Source organism: Psittacula echo (genome assembly GCF_963264785.1).
Source record: "Psittacula echo genome assembly, chromosome: 2".
NCBI lineage: Eukaryota > Metazoa > Chordata > Aves > Psittaciformes > Psittacidae > Psittacula > Psittacula echo.
Window position 1 is genome coordinate 151,731,045 of NC_137737.1, and position 14,028 is coordinate 151,745,072.

At 44.5% G+C, this 14,028-nt stretch overlaps 1 protein-coding gene across 3 annotated transcripts in view; it reads right to left on the reverse strand.

Annotated features, from left to right (window-relative positions):
- CYRIB (CYFIP related Rac1 interactor B) overlaps positions 1–6,961 on the reverse strand; it is a 77,535-nt gene extending 70,574 nt beyond the window's left edge. For 2 of the 3 annotated variants that reach the window (XM_080639641.1, XM_080639642.1), the window contains exon 1: positions 6,746–6,961. The gene's annotated coding sequence lies outside the window, so the exon portion shown is untranslated. Of the gene's footprint in view, positions 1–6,420; positions 6,558–6,745 lie in introns of those variants that run through there. The other variant, XM_080639640.1, reaches the window with a different exon arrangement.
- Between the last annotated feature and the right edge of the window lie 7,067 nt (positions 6,962–14,028).

A 14,028-nucleotide genomic window follows, 5' to 3' on the forward strand; every position in this document is an offset into this window, starting at 1 on the left:
GTAAACTAGTCTAAAAAGACTCAGGTTCCAGTCATTTCTAACCATGCAAAACCAGCTAAACTTCTCTTCTTCGTGCCTTTGGTCCTCATGTGAAATAGGAAACAAACTACTTCCTCATCTCACTAGACCATTCTGACAATAAGTAACTGTACAGAGAGCAGCATCACACTCTCCAAGAGGAAATTCACTGCATCTCTGCAGCAATGTAGCAAGAGCACAGTACGGTACTAAGCAATGAAGAACTATTGAGCACTTGTTCACTCACCAGCACCAGCCACTTCATCGTGGGGATAAAGCAAGGGTCCTAATGGAAGAACTGGCACACAATTATGTATTCAAGGCTGCTTGCTTTCTGCAGTTTCTTTACTTTTGAATGCTGTTTTGCAGCTTAACAAGAAAGGTCTAGTATAAACACCTAACTAGGAGATGAGCCTGAACAACTCATCCTCATAGCTACATGGCACATCCTCACAATCAGAACCACTTGCTCACAGTATCAATTTCCACCACTTGGAGATACGTATTAAGCTAAAGTGGTGAAGACACGATGGTTACTAAAGGCAATGGACAAAACTCAGTATGGTTTATTTCACTGTAGTCCCTTCCTTACAGTTTTTCTCACTCTACTTTTAACATCCCAAGTTCCTTGTCCAACAGACCTATCTGCCTTCTTAACAAAATCCCAGCTCCTGGTCTTACTTCTCCTGTCCAGCCTTCTCCCCATCAATTCCCTTTCATGCATTTTCTTTGTCCAGCAAGTCCCCATTTCCCTTGCTGTTCCCAAGATGCTGGGTGAGAAGCAGCATCATACCCACGCACTCCCTCTGTACCTGACTGATAACTCTGCACACAGCCAACAAGCTGCCAGACCAAGGGAGCAAGCAGCAAGTAATCTTCTCAAGAAGTACACAGAGCAAAAAAACAAGTCAAAACTATCAACACAATTCAACTGCCTGATCAGCTGATAAATCCCTGTCTCTCCACATGAGACTTCTACACACAAGCAGGAAATCTAAACTCTTAACTCAATTAACTACTACCCATAAGCAATCCTTACGTAAGGCTCTGCCTCGTCTGTGATCTTCATTTAGATAAAAGGTCAGCAATTTCATCTTTGAGATGAAGCCTTGTCAAGTCCAGCGGTTACATATTTCACTTCCACATTAAGAATGAACAGTTTCAAATAACCATATGTCTCAGCACATGAAAGGTGCAAATGTAACAGAAAGAAGAGAACTGGCTTTTCATGCCCAGAATGCACTTTGCCTGAGAAGTTTCACTTTCAGGGACATTAAACAAGAAGGTTTTGTTTATAAAAATAGGAGCTATGAATCCATTCCTTATTAATTCTTACAGCTTGTCAGAATAGCAGTGCTAGAATTCGAAAAACTACTACTTTTACAGTAAAAAGGTCAAATTAATTTGTACATCAGAAGCCAAAAGAAACCCCTCTGTTGTCCAACACAAAAAGACAAGAGCTCCCTTTCCCTGTGAGGATGCTCAAGACTGCTGTAATAAAAAGGAGACCTAGCCATCACCCAGTGCCACACCTGACTTGAAGAATACACAATTAGACCAAACTTTTGAAGTTATACAACTGCTAGAGCCACTCGTCACAGAAACAGGGCTTTCCAGTCAGCTAATTTACAACTCGGGCTCCTAGAACTCATCTATTACCTTGTACAGCACACCAGAAAAAGTTACTCACGCTAACACTTCATTTAATTTAATCATCTGCTACTAAAGGAGAACCAGAATTGCCTCATGGCTGAATTTAAGAGTCTTTTGAACCATGCCAGTTAAACAGAATCTGCTCACAGAGCAGCCTCCTGCTACTGGCGAACAGTTAAGCCCCGCAGTTTGAAGAAAAAAGTGCTTTTAAAAATGTATCTAGGCCAGTATTCTGCTGGGCTTTCTTATATGGAAAGTGATTACCCATAGAAAACTCTTTTTGCCTGGTAGTCATTGATTCAGGTAAAGCATTTGCTGATGGGAATCAGCTTCCAGACAAACATATTAACTGCCTACAGGATCAAGCTTTAGGTTTTGGTGTGGGTGGCAGACGAAGGCCTGTTTTGCAAGGAGAGCTATTTCTGTAGCTACAGCCACACCAGCTTGAACACACTCACTCTCACAAGCTAAGCTGTCCCAGACCTCATTACACTATTTGGACAGGGACCACCTGGGAATCCCAAGTGCTGTATAGGTAAAAGCCAAAGAATCAGTCAAACACTTAGAAAACAAGCCCACAAAGCATACAGCATTTCCACTGAGCAGAATAAAAATTAATCCTTACATACATTATTAAAGGAAACTAGTTTTATAGACATTGAGATTGTACTTCTGTACAACCTCTGTTTCAGAACTATTTAGTCCCAAATTCCCCCTACAGTCCCACAACAATTTTTGTGTAGTAAAAAAAGATGCTGGGTTGGGTCAGTCATACATCACTCCTCAAATGCAATACCAGAACTTTAGGCTAGTGCAAATAAGGCAAACGACATATTTGTGACAGACACCAATGAGCCAATCCTTGTCGAGGTTCTAGAAACATAAAAACCCTTTTTCTAGGTGCTGATAAAGTCATGTTAAAGGACACTCCAAAACATTAGGTCTGGTACCAAAAATCCTTTTACAAATCAATGTCATAAGCAGTATTAATATTTCCAGAGGTAAATTACCAAACATTTCACCAAGACCACCTGATTCAGTAGGAACAGCTAATGAAGATGGCAGTATAGCCAGATGACAAGGGTCATAACAACAGATGTGAGTTTACAAGCCACACACACTGAGCAGGACATTGTCAAACTTTTATCTCACATCTACAACTACCGTGAAAATCAAAATCTCATGAATGAAAGGCAAAAAGCATGCACTGTTTTACTTATACCTCTCAATATGCTTTATCTGTAACTAGTTTCACTGTTTCCACAGCAAAGGTGCTGTCTGTGCATCAGGCTTTCATGTGACCCAGACAACAAAATGCCATTTTGAAAAAGCAGAAAGCCATTAAAAGCACAGAAGATGGGGAACACAGAAGAAAAGGCTGTACATAAAAATACTTTCAGCTTTACCTAGTCAGTTCAAAAACTGCTCATTGTTGTTGGTTTCTGTTAGGCTCTGCTGTTTATATAATTGCAATGCACATCTCTCCAGTAAGCACTGGAACTGCAAACATCAAACAGTGCCTATATAATAGCGCCTATGACTCTCAGCAAATTTGAGACAGTTTGAAACACTCTGCCAGCTGCAGCAGCCGACTTGTGGCACTCCAAAGAACATTCCTGAATAACAGAAGGGGGAAAACTGAGGTGAACTTTAAGAGATCCTGACATTAAAGGCAATCAAATAAGCTCCCATGTTCACACACATGAAGAGAGAAGCAGACTTCTTCACATTAGGTAGAGTTAGATTTTCCACAATCACATGGAAAAAAACGCTAGTACACCTGAGTTTATAGGCCCATAGATTAATATTAAGGGAACGTTTATAAGGTACACAACAAACCCCTCCATTTATTTCAAAATGCTCTCAACATATGCAAGTGAACAGGAGTAGAAATGAGGTCAAAAGATGCCTACAACTGGCCACCAAATACAGCTGGAAAATTATTTGGAATAAACCTCACCCTGCCTGACTGGTGCATGGATTTCAGGTGCCGCAGCCAGGAAGCAGTGCTGAGGCTTCAAGTTCCCCAGCACCTAACTTCTTCCACTTCAGGCACAGCTTCCTCCGTATCCCCAGTCCCCTCGCTCTCATCACCTCTGGAGCCATGTGGATAGACCCGGAAGGATTCAGCTGGACTGAAGTGACTACTGGGGTGACACTGCTTCCTGGTGTAAGCACAGGAGTGGGCACTGTCTTCAAACCCTTGGTGGGTTCAGCACACATGCATTCACTTGGGCTGCAAACTTCCCCTGCAGCACATTTGCTTACAGCTGAGAGCCCATGAGATGTAATTTGACAACACAAAATGTTTCAGCTTTGAACATGCATTTTCAAATATTTTTACACGGAGTAGGTCTCATAAAATTGATTTAGAATATACTTCAGGGTCATTAACACTACCTTAACAGACAGCAGACATTCTTCTCAACTTTATCTATACCAATGATTAAAGCTCTTGGTGTCACTACAAGAGATTAAGCTTTTAGGAAGGCCAAAGGTGATAACCCTGATTTGCACTACAAATCTTACTTCTTCAATTAAAAAACACAAACAAAACAACGCACATATAAACCTGACTGCTTAAAAAACAGACCTGACTTCTTGCACGTAAGCTTTCATTTTGCCTGTCTCTACTACAGGGTATGCATTAGTTCCATCTATGCCCTCAGCTGGCAGGCAGTGACAAAAAAGAAAAGGCAGCAAGGGTACTGCAGGCTGTTTGTGTATCTTTATTATCCCAGATACACAGGGAGAATAAAACCATTTATGTTTACCATGCCTAGGCAGCTACAGAAACCCAAAGTGGCCCCTACATATGCTTTTCCAAATGACAGAGCCAATTTCTGTTATATCACTCAATAATTCAGTAAGCAGCAACACAAATATTCCCCACCCTTCTGTCTCTTTACAGCATTAATTCCAAGTGTCTGGAAAGCACTGTTAGAAGCCTGGTGACAGACACCTAAAGTTTTCCACGTAACTGTCCCTAAACTATTTTACCAATTGCATTCAATCAATTTCAAAAGCAATTATTTTGCTAAGATATACAACTACTGAAAGACACAACAAAACTGCTTCCTTTTTCTCTCTATCCAGACATTGAGACTCCCACAGAACCCAGATAAGAGGACAGGACAGTTCCGTATGCAAGAACATCACATTTCTACAGGCAGCGAGGTTCCCACAGGAGAGGTTTCAGATGAAGAGGGAGAGAATCCCAAAAGACAATCTCTTCAATAATCCCCCACCTCAGGTGGCCTCAGCTAAACTGCAAACAATGAAGAAAATCTAGAGCACCTGATGACAAATGGAAGTTGTATAACAGATGGGATCAAATTCATCCCTCACCTTCATGCAACCACAGTGCTTGACAAGGATGTTTTAAACCAGATTCTGGATCACTTCTTTCTATAGCCCCTACTCTCTGACAGCTAACACATGCAATAAGAAATCTGACAGTGTGACTCAGATAAAACCCCTTACCTTCTACTGAAAGCTTCTGTTTCAGCAAAAGAATACTCTGTACACCAGAGAGAACCCATTCCCTACTTCATGGAACAGCCATATCTTATTCAAGTGGTTCAGGATTTTGCTGTTAAAGTTGCCACAAAGAACTGAAGATGTTTTGCAAAACAACGCACCTTGCTAAACAAACATATTTGTCAGGTGGAACCTACTAAATTTGGATTCACATTCCAAACTTGACAAGAGTAACGTCAGCATAATGACTAAAATGTCTTCTGTCCAATGCTGCTGGCTGCCACAGCCTACTACAGAAAATGCCAGTTTACTTAAAGCTGCATTTGAAGTCCATGCAGTCAGAGCACAAAAAAGGAAAATCATTTGTGTCGGGGGGGAGGAACTCTGAGCAAAACAGACTTTGCAGGTTTTAGCAATAGAAACAGTAATAAGGGGGAACACAGATTATTAGATCAATCTGGAAAACGTTCTACTGGCCTGAGAAATAACATACATGCTATTCAACACTTGTATTTCTATACTGCACTAAAAGAAATTCAGACTGACAGGTTGGACATGTCAGTAAGACTCTAGTATCACTGCAGAAAGACAGCTGTCACACTGCCACTGACATTTGGAACCAGGACACAGATGCAATGGAACAGAAACACTCAGGAACACTTCAAAAACCGTCATAACAGTCTCTTGATTTCTTTGGTATCTGAAATGTTTCTGGGTAGAAGCTCCTTATATTTTACTACCACATAAGATTCAATCCCAGTAAAACAGAAAGTAACAAAACAGAACTGAGTTGCACAAGTCCTTATTCTTGAACAGCACAGCAAGGAAACAAAATCCAATTACAATTTGATTTTATCAGCTATTTAAATGAATAAGTTAGAAACAACACCCTCCTGTTACAGCTCCTTAATTCACCTTAACCCTACCTGGCACTACAGCCCCAGCATCACAGCTACAGCACACAGACCTGCAGGATACACCCTGACTACGACAAATTCGCAGCGGTTTCTGTGCTCACTGCACGGCTCAGCCACAGTCGGGAGGGCTGCAATGGCCCTTCTCGAGCTTCCCTCCTCCCGGTTAACCATTAACGCTGTCACTCGGTCTCTCTGCGCTTCGTACCGAGAGGGCGGGGGACGCGCCCTCAGTCCCCGCCACAGACCGGGGGAGCCGCAGGCACTCGCACCATGTCCTCCGCCTCCGACCCGCCGCGGCGAGGGGAAGGAGCCCCGCCGGAGCGCGGTGGAGCCCCGCAGGAGGGTTATTTACCACAGCGTAGATCCCGGCGATCCGCGAGGTCTCCCCAGGCAGCAGCAGCCGCTTGTCCCCGCCGCGGGAGGCCGCAGCCCCCTCCTCACACAGCCGAGCTCCACGGGGGGCCGAGCGCACGGCTCTGCGGGGAGAAGCTGCAGCGGGACGGGGAGCGCAGGGGCGCGGAGCTGCGGAAAGGCTGAGGGGAAGCGTGCTCGGGGAGAGGGAGAGCAACAGATGGGAGCCGCGTCCCCTCAGGGGCAGGCAGGGCCGCGCCGCCGGGGATGATGCGAGGATGAAGCGCCGCGCCCGGCCCCCCGCCCTCCGCGCCGCTGACACTCACCGAGCCGCCCCGCGGACGGCGCTGCGGGCGGGAGCGGGAGCCGGGGCCGCCGCCTCCCCCCGCTCGGCCGGAGGCAGCGACAGCAGCGGCGCGGCCAGAGCCGGCGCAGGGCAGGGCGCGATAGCGGCGGCGGCGCCGGGGGGAGGAGGGGGGAGGAGGAAAAGGAGGGGGAGGGGGCGCGAGCTGCACGGCACCGCGGGGCACCGGCCGGGCGGGCGGGCGTGCTGTGACCCGGATGTACCAGTGGGGAAGGGGGGGGGGGGGGGGGGCGACCAGCAGGTGACTGCGCAAGCGCGCCAGGCTGCCAGCGCACTGCGCATGCACCTGCTTCGACTCTGAGTGTCTTGGGCACGGGCGGGCAGGGGAATAGGGGCGGGCGGGCAGGCAGGAGAGGTGGTGGTGGGTCAGGCTCCTTAAAGGGGCCGCCATCTTCCCGCAGTGCCTGGGTGTGGGATGAGACCCTTCGCCTGCTACCAAGCCTCTAACAGCTCACTAAAACCATTAGCTTAATGTTATGGATCGTGGCTTAAGCCGGTTGTGCGATTTTGATGGTTTTTTTTAAAGCCTGACTCGGGGGCTTTAAATGTCTGTGCTTGGCAAAGCCAGGATGGGAAAGAAAATAAGGCTTCTTCTTTGTGAAAGCGGGGTCACTGACTGAAAGTCGTGCATAAATTGCTGCTCAGGTGGATGTGTTGTAAGAGCTAAGCAAAAATGAAGTGGAAAGTTGCATTCCCCAGCAAGTGCTGGAAGAACATCCCACTGCTCAAATGGCTAATGCCAAAGTGCTCTCCCTCTCCCCTTAAAACGTAAGAGAGAGGCAAAATGTGCCAAGAAACACAAAAATACATTTAAAGGGCATTTCATGGAGTTAATTGTGATTTTCTCTGTGGACACAACCTACTGATGGAGGTTACACTTCTGACTCCCCTGTATCAGGGCTCAGATTTTGGTGACACTGCACACCCTAAGCTACTTGGTACTGCTGGTGCGGGTGAGTTTGTCAAAGCACAAATAACCTTGTTTTGGAGTTTGCTTCATTAGTAAAACTACACGTCATAGAATCATGGAATGGTTTGGGTTGGAAAGAACCTTAAAGCTCATCCTGTTCCAACCCTCTGCCACACGCAGGGACGCTTTTCATTAGACTAGGCTGCTCCAAGCCCTGTCCACCCTGGCCTTGAACACTGCCAGGGATGGGGCAGGCACAGCTTCTCTGGGCACCCTGTGCCAGCGCCTCAGCACCCTCATAGTGAAAGATCAATAGAAGTTCTGCTTTTTTTCTTCAAGTAACCTGGAATCCAGACAATGATTTTCAGATCTTTGCCATGAAGTGTCATTGAGCCTTCATGTTCAGTGGTTCTTTGGAAGCCATGTTTGGAGACCGAGTGGGACAGCCCGGCAGTACCACACGGATACAGCCAAGACAAAACTCCTGGCAGCCTCAAACAGCAGAGCATTATCCTTGGCACAGGCAATTATTCAATCTGAAAGAGGCAAATCAACCACCCAAAAGTCTAACCACTTCTGCTACTTTCTCTTCAGAAGCTGAATATCACTCTGATAATTGCCAAATCTTAGTGAATACTGAGTTCCCCCCAAAACCATTTTGAGAAAGAATGCAAATGGAAGGGACCTCAGAGGTTTATGTATATGTCAATGTATTCATCTTCTTTTTATTTTCATACCTGTACCTATGTTGACTTAAACTGATAAACTTAGTTCCTCTCATCAGTTGGTACGATTCAAGATACACGGATTTACTACACTAATAACTTTATAGTATTCTAGATAAAAGAGTATCCTGGGATATAAAGGAAGCCATTTGTGAGTACAGTTGCGCTCGCTGCAAGACCTGCTTGATGAACTCAAAGAAAGTCACTGCACTTTGTTTTAGTCCTTGGATAACATTCAAGCAAGACAAGGGCTGGAACACCATGTAACTGTTGGCTGCCTTTGCCTAAGCAGGGAAAGGGGAGTGCTCAGACAAGCCCCAGAGGCTCCGAGAAGTTTGTGTAGATTGGAGCAAATAGAGGAGATGGCCAAGAAGATACGAAAGAAGATTTTCATAGAAGCAGCTTGGGTATAATAACAGAAAGAGATGTGCCAGTACTCCTTGTGCTTGCTTTGTGTAAGAGAGTAGGCACAACTAAGTGCTTGACATGACCTTCCACTTCTACACAAAGGAGTTTTTGCAGCTAGCACATACAGATTTTGGGGTGTGGTGATGTACCCAAGATGATGGCAGGTCGCTACCCCTTCTCCTTCTCTGAAGGCTGCAGACCTTTCAGAGTCTCTGGGCCCGGCAGGAAGCAACCCAGATCCACTGAACTCAATTCAAGGGAAGCAGAATCATGCTCAGAATCCATTCGCATTGGACTCGTTGCCATGTGGGCTTAATACAAACCTGGGAGCTGTCACCTCTCATACTACAGACCTTTGTCCTGGTACACAGAGCTAAGGAAACCATACAGCAGCCTCAGGGTTCAATGATTTTTGATGCTTGTAACATTATAAATTGCTTGTTGCTTGGCAGGGTGGAGTGAGACAGGGAGAATTTCCACTGAAACCATAAGCAGGTTGATGATACTACTTACTCCTTAGGGCTCACCAAAGCTATAAGGTAACCTTGATTTGGATCTCCCAGAAGTACAAGTAAGAATACCCAGACCCTGAGCATCACCAATGCTTTCACAGCAGCTGTGTACTAAGACATCCACATTCCACATAATAATTGAAGCATAAAAAATGACTGAACACTCTGGAAAATGCTTTATGACTAAAAAAACCCACGGATTTTCTGTTAGTTCTGCCTTCACTTTTAATTTAATTGCTTCTTCTGAATAGAAAATTATTTTACCACATTATTACTGTGATAAATGCAAAAAACAAAATTAGGGATTATATTTGACAGCTCGTATCATAAAATAAAGGAGTGGTAACAGAACAGCTCTTACGCTGCTCAGTGCCTGTGGATTGTTTTGATAGTAGGAGTACTGCTGCCAGGTAGGTATAGCTGACACGTAGGGAAGAAAACAGGTCAGAGCATTTTCATCAAGCAAAGATTATTAAGTTCCAAGTGTACTGTTGGATGTATATGGACTCTATACATGTGTGTATACCAGTGACAAAACATGACTTTATGTGTAGATGGCCAGACAGGTAGATAAAACAACAAAAGCAAACCTGCCCTTAGGTGCCATGCACAGTTAGAATACTACTCTTAAGCCTAATGGTAGCCTAGGGGAGAACGAAGGAGAAAAGGAAGTCATCATCATCCTCTCCCATTTGTACTCAGCAGGGACAATAGGGCCCATTTTCCATGGACAACAGCTTCATTTGTCCTCTTCCATTACATGGATGAAAATAGAAAGTAAGCAACCTAAACCAAAAGATATTTTATATGTAATTTTTAAAGAGAGGAGATTTCTTACAGCAAAATGTCAAGAATGGCAAAGAGAGGCAGCTCTGCAGAAAGCCCTTGTTGTGGTTCACAGCACCCTTCAGTTTGGATAAAGCCCTCCCCCTTCTAGATTCCTCCACCTTCTCAAGTGCATGGCTAATAGATGAGGATTGCAGAAGCAGTCACAATCACACACATCCTTTGGGGCTTTCATTTTAGATAGTACAAATCCTCAGATGTAAATGTAGCTCTTCAGAAATATAAACAGTTACAACAAAATATGAATGATCTATATACATTTTGACAAGCACAGACAAAACAAAAAGCCAAGGTCAAATCATTAGATGCTTATAAGGATGCCTGAAGTGCTTCCAGATACTGTACTGCCAAACAATTGCAATGTTTTATATGTGCATGGAGACAGGCACTTACAGTCTCAAAATGTCTTTCAGCCCCTTTCAGTCTCTTTGACCAAGCAGGTCATTTGGATATTTAGGTGAGGAGACTGAGGCGCTTCTGAAGTTCATTCTTTTTCCTCTGGCAGACCTGATGCAAGTCATCTCCTCGTGCTGTGGGGAGCCACTCCACGTGACCGGTTACATTAGTCATCTCCTCTTCTGCCCTTACAGAGCCTGAGATAGTTTTGAGTTTGTTCATCTGTTGATGCAGTCGCTCCCTGCAAAGGACCAACACGGCCTCTCTGTACGGAAGCCTCAGCTGATACACGCTCCCAGTTAACTAACACTAAGTCAAATGACGCAGGAGGATTCAGTGTTGGACCGTGATCAAAGATAATGGTGATTTTGCAACATAAAGCTCTTTTGTTTTCAGATTTTTCTGCCTTTCCTCAGCTGTACAGCTCACCTGTATGAGGCAGGGAAGCAAAAAGAGGAATAAAGAGAAAATGGCAGGTGTTAAGCCTGGGTTAGAGGGAAGGCTGCACACCAGTAATCCTAAGGGAAGGTGGAAAGAGGAACTGCAGCTATTTTAGTCGTATTATATCTCTACTGGAAAACAGAAATACAGATTAGAGTAGTGACTTGTTACAGAATAGAGCAACAATTAGACACCGAGATCTTTAAGCCTCTTACTAAAGTTTGTGAAATACAGAATTTCTTCAGTGATCATTGCATGGACATGGTTGCACTGAGAAATGCTGTGAGCAATGGCAGTGGTAAAACCCATGCTGCTAGCAAACAGCTGAGCTGGCCAGGGAGAGAAGATGCCTGCTAAGCAATGGAGATAATCTAGCATTACCAGTTCAGGAGGTCATGGCCACAAGCTCTGCTTCTGAATTAATGGCACTCAGGTGAGGGAAAACCCAGATGCACCTATTCTGCAGCAGAGGTTAGCACAGTGCAGAGGAGAAGCTACAATCACTTCAGCAAGAGCTGGGTCATCACCTCTGCTCATATCAAAGGCACCTTTCTCCAGCTAAGCTCCTGAAAGTACCCAGATTTATTCACTCCAGTAGCAGTTAGTGCCTTTGAGTAAGGGCTTCACTAGGTTGGAGGAGGCTGTGAATGTGGGGGGATGTAGAGTGGTAGGCGTTTCACTTGCCTTCCCATTAGCTCTCAGTCAAGGCAGGTTATTAAGCGAAGTAAACCACCAGGACCACAGTAGGAAATAAACCATAATCTGAACTGGACCTTTTCTCACAGGCCTTTCTTTCACACACAAAATGTTTCAAATCAATCAGCAGCATAATAGTATTCCAGTTAATGGACAGAATCAATGCTTCAGAGAACAGAGAAGGCAGTATTTAAGAGGGCCAGACTGGTTTGTTACTCTCTGGAAGAGAACCTCGTCTTGTTTTGAGTTGGGGTTTTTTTAAACAAACACAATTGTGCTGCCCTGATGGAAACAAATATTCATTGATTTCATTGAGGATTCTGCCTACCTCAGGAGCATGACTCTGGTATTTTACTTTGGTCCTTTGCAGCGATGTCATCATTGAAGAGGTTTTGTCTATTGCTTTTTTTTCTCATTTTTTCCCCCAAGTGCTTCATTCGTTATTAGAAACTCTCAGAACAGCATTTGGCTCCTAAGTGATTCTGGGGCTGTATCTAGGTATTGCCAAGGGACACTGTCAAGAGATCATTTCTCTTTGTGTCAGCTCTTCCCTTTGCTACCGTGGTACTTAGTTTGCTGTTCAGATCACAGGGGATGTTGCCATCTTTTGGTGAGGAAATAGGTAAGTTAATGAAAGTACTTCAGGGAAGGGCTCTGGAGAATGTCAGTCTCAGGGGCTCATTTCAACACTCAGTGCACAAACACAGGTTCACAGAACAACAGTGTTAGGCATGGCTGGGTGAGACATGAGCGAGGGGAAGCATCTCAGGCTCCATCCCATAGGATGTGTTCCTCAATCTCAGGTGCCACAACCACAAACTGAGGGTGCTCAGCACTCCACAGGGCTGCAGTGTCACTGCTGCCATTGTTCTGTCCTTGCACCACTGGCTCAGGTTGAAAGGACCTGGCTGTTTATTCCCATCTGAAGAGTAGAATTCATTTTAGCTGATCAAAACCTTGGCTGGTTTGGCAACATTCACTTGGACTACTATAAACCAAATTCATCTTTGTGATCTAAGTGGTGTTGAGTATCAGGCTACTGAACAGTGAGTGAAAAAAAGACTATGATTTAGTTATTGGCTTACCAGCTGTATCTAGCTCTTTAAAGTAACACTGTTATATCTGCTGTATCCCATTATACTGCTACCTCCATGCAATTCCATCAATATGCTCGAAAGAGCAGCAGACACTAAAATAATTCTAGTGCACCCAGGAAAGACCTTTGAGAAAACCCTTTTCCCACCAGCACACACATTTCCTTGTAGACCATCAAGTGACCTCATACAAAGTGGACAGGCAGCACTCCTTTTCCAGTGGGATAAGAAATTCCCAGTCACCCATCTCCTGCACAGTAGGTATATTTGGTTTCCAAAGTAAAGCCTTTGAGAGTGATCATTTTAAGAAGCCTGGGTTAGCTAGAGGGACAGAAACTGAGTCCTTACTGCTCACATAAGCTAAAGTCTCCCTAACTGCAAAGGAGAGTTTGCTAGCAGAGGAAATGGAAAGCCAGGACTTTTGCCCATACTCTAATCTGTGAGGGACAGGCTGGGTGCAGACGAAGGCTGCCACAAAACAAAGCATTCAGGCATGCACTTAGAACACTTCCTTTGCTGAGCAACTGGAACACTGCACACCAGATGCTTTCTCTTCCTTTTTCCTGAGCATGAATACAGTACCTCGGACTGAATCTAGCACCAGATGCAGCTGTTTAATACCCAGTTAGCAAGACAAGGGACTAAAGCTGACACCACACATTGCAATTAAAATTATTCTGAGCTTACCCAACTGATGAAAAGAGAGTATTTTTTATGTCCAGCTGCTAAACCCCACGCATGAGCTGGGGAACATTCTGTGCCTGTTTATACCAATCTGGATCCAGTGCAATTTGAGATATTTGGGTTCCTGGAGTCAGAGCTTAGGTGCATATTATGTTAATGGTCAGATTAGAACAAGGAGCTTCCCACCATCAACATGTGCCTCTACAAGAACACATGACAAACTAGTGCGGGTTTTAGATATATGATCATATATTCGTTATTCTGTATGATTCCTGTCTCAGACCATGAACAAACTAAAAAGTGATAAAAAACAAAATAGTCTTCTCTTTGTGAGGTGCTAGGCTGTAACTCAGAGAAGCTTCAGCCATGTTTCTGGCCTTAGACTTACTGATAAGTGAGAAAATGAGGTGTCAGTGGTGCCTCCCATTCTGATGGTTTCTAAGTGCCTGAAGTGACACTGTTAAACTTCAATAACTTCATACATAAGAAACTAAGTTGGAAAGATTTGTATGGTGCTTTACAGCAACACTGGT